Genomic DNA, 6495 nt, shown 5'->3' with positions numbered 1-6495 from the left:
TGTAGTCTCTTCATTTGATCACCAGTAGTAGAAAACATGAGTGACAACACATTTCATGATCTGCCTTACTGAAGTCAGACCATCCTATTTTTTGTATTACTGATTAACTACTGCATAACTTAACATTGATGATGCACCTGTGAACATAGCAGAGAATGATTGGAAACCTGGATAAGGTGTTTACATGCCAGTGTCCTGGTTTCTATCAGAACACTCCAGCTAACATATCCAGGTTTCTCAAAAAACTTAACTAAACAACAACTAAAAAAACTCAACACAACAATGTGTGTTTCCAGAAACAGTATTGCTGCTACTCTGGATAACCTACAGAACACACAGTTGTTTGCCTGACTGACTCCTTTGTAAAGCTGTGTCTAGTGAAGTTACCAGTTCCTCAAATCTCAAAAATGAAATGAATATTTGACTGTAGCCCTGGACCATAGTTATGGACAAAACCACCATAATACCAGCATGAATAGTTACCATTAAAGCTGTTAACGGCAAGGTTTCTGGACAGTTTGTTACTGTTGAGTTCATGTCATTTGCTTTAAACCAAAGTTCATTCATTTAATACAAATTCATTAATTTATGTTGGGGTAACCACAGTGATCTTCACCAAATAAATCCAAATGTATCTGCACAGCCAGATATACACAGGTAGCACCCATAGTCACACACACACACACACACACACATCTACTAATCTGTATCTGGATACATTATCTGGATAAAAACATTCACTCCACCACCAACATTCCCTTACATTTAGACCTGCTGCGCTGTGATCTGACCTTAATATGCAGATTAGTTAGGTGGGGTTGGAAGAGTTGTCAAGAAGCATAGCCCATCTCTGGGTGGTATTCCAGAAAGTGGGTTTAGTGAAAACTCTGAGTTATCTCTGAGATGAGGGAAACTCCAGAAATACTCCAGAAAGAGAACTCTGGGTCAGTTACCATGGTAACTTACTCTGTGAACCTAACCTGCTCACTGTTAGGTTTTCTTCAACAAACTGAGTTTCTCTCTGTCTCTTCTCTTTTACAGAGCCAGACACAATGTTTCATGTCATCATTCATTCAGTCCGTATCAAAGTGCATTTTGAGGCGCATTAATTAGTGGAGGTCTGTCAGAATCAAAATCCTGGTTGGATTTAGATACTCAGGACTTTCTAAAGGTACCGCTTTTATGCACGAGTCATCTCTTTGAACAGCAGTTTTTGCTTTCGTATTCAAATATAACAGCATGAATTAACCCTCATTTCAGAATAAAACCTCTGCCTCTATGTCCTTCTTTTATAACATTGTGAGACTGTGCACACAAGACAGCTGTCACTTTGTTAGAGCAGCTCCTGCACTGAAATGTTTATTGCATGCTTAATCTCAATTTTGTTTAAATTTAAACAATTGCTATGAAGCTTTAGATACATCAAATCAGTGAATAATTATCTCAATCACTCATGTTGTGATTGGTTGCACTGATGGAACATAATTCCCATTATATTGGACATTAGATGTTAATATTTCTAACTGAGCAGGATCGAGCAGCATCACTGAATGCTATTGAGCCAAGATACAAATGGATGTCTAAAATTTTAAAATCTACTGATTTTAACCTTGACGCCTTTTCATGTGCAGATCACCAAACACATTATTAATGGATCAGACTGTGAGCTTACAATCATGTCTCTATGTCTTTGATCCAAATGTTTCTTAAATCTTTAACTATATTTTTCATCTTCAGTTACTGCCTCCTGTTTTTTGTCTGTCTAAGTTTAAAAGTGAACAAATATATTTAAAATGTAATGCAGGTTACAGCCTAATACACAGTCAGATTCCACTTTATCATCATGAAGGAAATGTAAGTCTGGTAAATGATGAATTAATGGACAACACTGATTAAAACTTTATGTTGATAACTTATTGACACTTTTCCCGCTCTGACCCAGGCTCTTTTTTTAAAGTTAAATGTGCACCATCTGCATACACATGCATTAATATCTCTATGTCCACCAGATTAAAATGGAGACTCTGCCTTTTATTTACCTGTTGCCATGGTGAACCGTAGTATCGGAGCTTCATTGATGATGGCTTTTTTCCTTTTTACCACGCACACGCATAACTCAGAGTGAACATCCTTAGAGTTGATTGAACTGACTCTGATCAGCTGTTCTGGAACCAAAAACTCAGGATTTCCTTTCTCAGGGTTCATCAACTCAGAGTTCAGTGTTAGACTCAGAGTTTGTGGAACCTACTTTCTAGAATGGACCATGGATGTATTACAAGAGCTGGATAGGGCTCTGCTGCTCAGCCTTTTAGCTAATTTTTCTCTGTGGTCACTTGTGGTATTGCAGTGAAAAATGCCCCTGCGGCCCAAAAAGCATTTTCCCCGTAGACCACGTTGTAAAAGAGACATTTTAAAACTGTTGACAGGACACCTCAAACTGCACACTAGGTCAATTAAGACTCTTTCTATTATGAATTTTTGATCCATGGAGGTTTCATATTTGTAAAACTTTCCTCAAGCCTAGAAAAGTGATTTAAAAATCCATGAAATCATCACAATGAAAAGTCTATGGGCCAAGCAGGAATTCGCAGGCGGGGCCAGTGAGGGAAACACTACTGTGCATATTCAGTAGGCCACACAATGCAGAAGCAAACCTGGAAGCTAGAAACTTTCTTTGGTGTATGCACTAGCTGAGAAATTCTTGGACTGAATGGGTGCCATTTTTTGTTCAGTATCCAGCTCTTATTATACATCCATGGAACGGGCCCCTTGTCAAGAGAAGCAATTCCATGTGCAGATGTCATTCATCTTTTGCGAGGGATGACTTGCTAGTTACAGGTTGTACAGATTGCATTTACACCTGCTTAGATCTGATCATAGTGTGTCCATGTTTAGAAGCAGTCTTGTTGTTCTGATCACATTCCAATCCCTGTATGTTCTACATGCATTTAGACTTCCATTATCCAGATATTCAGATACAGATCAAAGGTTAATGCCAGATGAGGTATTATACTACATCAACTCAACGTCATGTGCTGGCATGGCGTTAGTCAGACTCCACAGATCAAGTCCTCCATAGTTTCTGTCTTGATGAATGTACAGAGATGCATCACTGCACTATACCAGCTCTGAATAAGGACACACTGTGGTTTTTATTAATGGGTTTGTCAATTCACAATTACAACACAGTTCTATTCAAACAAGATTGCTGCATCCTCAAAGTTGTCAAAAAAGAGAAAGGCAGCTTACTTTTACTCTACAACCACGGAGATCTCCACTGATTATGTTCACGCAATACACTTGCACTTGTCTGCACCATATTTGTTATTGTTTACTTCTGCACAAGCGTAGTGAGGTAACTATGTTGAATTGTGGGAAATTGGACCGTGGAACTGCTCAAACTGCAAGACAGCTGACCAAAATTACATGCAAGAAATTCATCTGGCTGTCCGATAGCTAGATCGTTGATTGTTCAGGTAATTATTCAGGTGTTGTGACCTCAAACTGCACGTGAAATGACAACCAATCTCACAGATTTTCATCCCAATTCTAAAAACAATTCAGGATTAAAATTGAGCTAAATCTGTACAGTGCCAGCTTTAGAGACAGCTTGAGTACTTCATTTATAGTGAATTGCTGCCACTACTTATTTTGGCAATTAAAAGAAAATAAAAGAAACACCTTTTCTGTCCTTTTGGGAAAGTCAGGGCTAGATGGAGCAGGTATAGCATTTTAGGTCCCTCCAATCAAGAGTAAGGTGAAGCAATCTTATTCTCATCAGAATACAGGGACATGGAAATATGGGAAATGTGTTTTAGGGGCAATTGAGTCAGGAAAAAGTGCTCAGTTAGAAATGCATCTGCTTAGGTGTGAGGCCCAAATAGAATTTTCTGCCAGTTTAAATTAATTTTCTGCAATAGTGTTCTTCCTTTTCTTCACCTAATAACACCAACCCTGAACAGGTGATACAGTATGTTTACTGTAGGCTTGTGTGTGCTGCCAGGCTTTCAGCAGTGCCATGGGGTGGAGGTTGTCAGGTGGACCAGTGATGCCATCGTGGGAATTGTTATGAGGTAATGTAATGTGATGCTAAAGCAGTAGAAAGTGATGGTCTATCCCCTGGAGAGTCTACCTATTACGTTTTACTCTGGCAGTGTGAGGGGTGTCTGTGCTCTCTAGGGTTTTTGCTACATGTCTGAACCTGAGTGCTGGCTGGCATGATGCTGCTTAGCATAACTGAAGCTCATCATCCATATCACAGATAACCAGAAGTTACCTGTCTCTGATCAAAACCAGGAGCAGAGTTATAGCAGGTGAGGGCATGGTACATTCTCAGAAATGGAAGTATTTCACATTTAATATACATGGTCATTCTGTACTCAGTAAAAGCACTTAATATTCTATCATAATATTCTTATAATAGACTGGATGGTAAAAACCTATTTGTAAAAATGTAATATGCGTACACTTTCAAATCTATTTAGTTTCTGATCACAATCAGATTTGAGGGCACACAGGCATGACTTAAGAGTAGCATAAGATTTGAGCAACCAATCCTGATCACGTACATACTTTCAAAGTCTGCTCTCTCAATGCTCTCCAACTGTTGTGGCATCCTCTGAGTACTTGAGATCACAAGCTATGATCTGCTGATATGCCACCATTTTTGATTTGCAAGTTGCAATGAGAAATGCACACATTTGGCCATCAGGGTCATGTCTTTTTCATTTTTCTTTTTCAAGTTAAAGTCCACACAAAGAAGAAATATCAGCATTTGAATATATTGCTTATCTGTATACAGTGATGCCGACCATATAACCATTTAGGACAAAATGTGCATATTTTATGCCCAGGCTTGGGGAGTAACGGAATACATGGAATGGCGTTACGTAATTAGGGTACAAAAAATAACTATACTGTTACAGTTAGAGAAAAAAAAGACGTAATCAGATTAGCAATACATTTTGTAAAAATGGGGATTATTAGCAAGATTACAATTTTAAAATGCATTTTAAAATAAAGAACAATATTCTACCATGCATACATGCACACACATTACAACACTTAATGAGTCTCACATGACTCTGGTCTGTGAAACCCTGCAGTTGCCAACATGGCCTCAAGTGAAGAAAATGCTTTCACTTGGTGGAAATTTCACCATTATTTTGTATTTAAAGTAGAAAAGGAAGCAAGCAAGTCATGCCATCCAGCTGTGAAAATGCTGTCATCATCCAAGTACTCGACATCCAAGTTGAAGAAACATTTAAAGGTAAGACCAACTGCTAATGTTAGCTACACGGATATCCAGTTGGTTAAAATTAATGTTAGTTACCTAGCTAACCTTTCAATACTACTACTACTACCACTGAAAAGTATTTTGGGACTGTAGGTGGTGATGCCGGGGACTGGTGTTATGGAAAAAAAAAGTAACCCTCCCAACCCTGCACACCATCCCAGTGTTATGTCCCAACTGGTTTTCAAGCTAACTGGTTTCTGTACCTAACAGCAGCAGCTGTAGTCTGCCTCTGTCAGCAGATTCGTCACACATTCACAAACATATAACTGGTGATTTTTGAGTTACATCTCATAGCTACTGCCGCAAATATGACTGTATAAGTGAGCATCACATCATAGCCACCCATGAAAAAATAAAGCTAACAAAATATAATATAAATTCGATTTCACTATAGCAAAATGATCTATAACACCAGCCATCTGTATGTCACTGTGAGCCACTCACACTTTCATGTTTGTCACCTTCTGTCATGTAAGTTACTGGTAAAGCGCGTCAGCATCCAGATAACATTTTGTTTTAGGTTTACCCTTGTGGCCAAAGATGGGTAGGACAGGGAAAGTTTCACAACTATGCCACCTGGGGAATTGCACCCCAGGAAATACACTGATGAGTACCCTTAATAATAGGAGGTCACACAGATTCGCCACACTGAGAGGACGGGAGATGGACTTCCAACTACAAAAATGTATTGATTAAGATTTACTGTAATTAAAAGAACAGAAAGATGTCACTGGTAAACAGCCTGAGTGCCAAAACAACAAAGTTAATTGTGGTATGAAATAACTAAAATAAATAGTAGGAACAAGGCTAGGGCTTAGTTAGCGGGCAGACTAAAACAAAAAAAGGGGGTGGAAGCACAACTCAAACTAAAAAAAAAACACTATAAACCAAACCACCATGTGTCACGCCAAAGTACAGGGGACGAGAGGGGAACCACCACCGGGGACACTTGCTGCACACCTCGCCAGCTCCTGTCCTAAAAGAAAAGAAAAGAAACAAAATTATAATACTGCTCATAGGGGGACACTCAGGCAGATACAGTAAATTACACAGTTAAAACAGGAGGGCTATACTAAAACACACACACAGCACTCACACTCACATACACACAAACAAAAAAAAAGAATAAGCAAAATAACTAATTCGGTAACTGACACTAACTAAAAATATACAAACAAAGAAAACACAAAGTAGCAGAT

The sequence above is a fragment of the Thunnus maccoyii genome, chromosome 5, assembly GCF_910596095.1.
Source record: "Thunnus maccoyii chromosome 5, fThuMac1.1, whole genome shotgun sequence".
In the NCBI taxonomy this organism is placed as follows: Eukaryota; Metazoa; Chordata; class Actinopteri; order Scombriformes; family Scombridae; genus Thunnus; species Thunnus maccoyii.
This window is presented reverse-complemented; position numbering follows the sequence as displayed.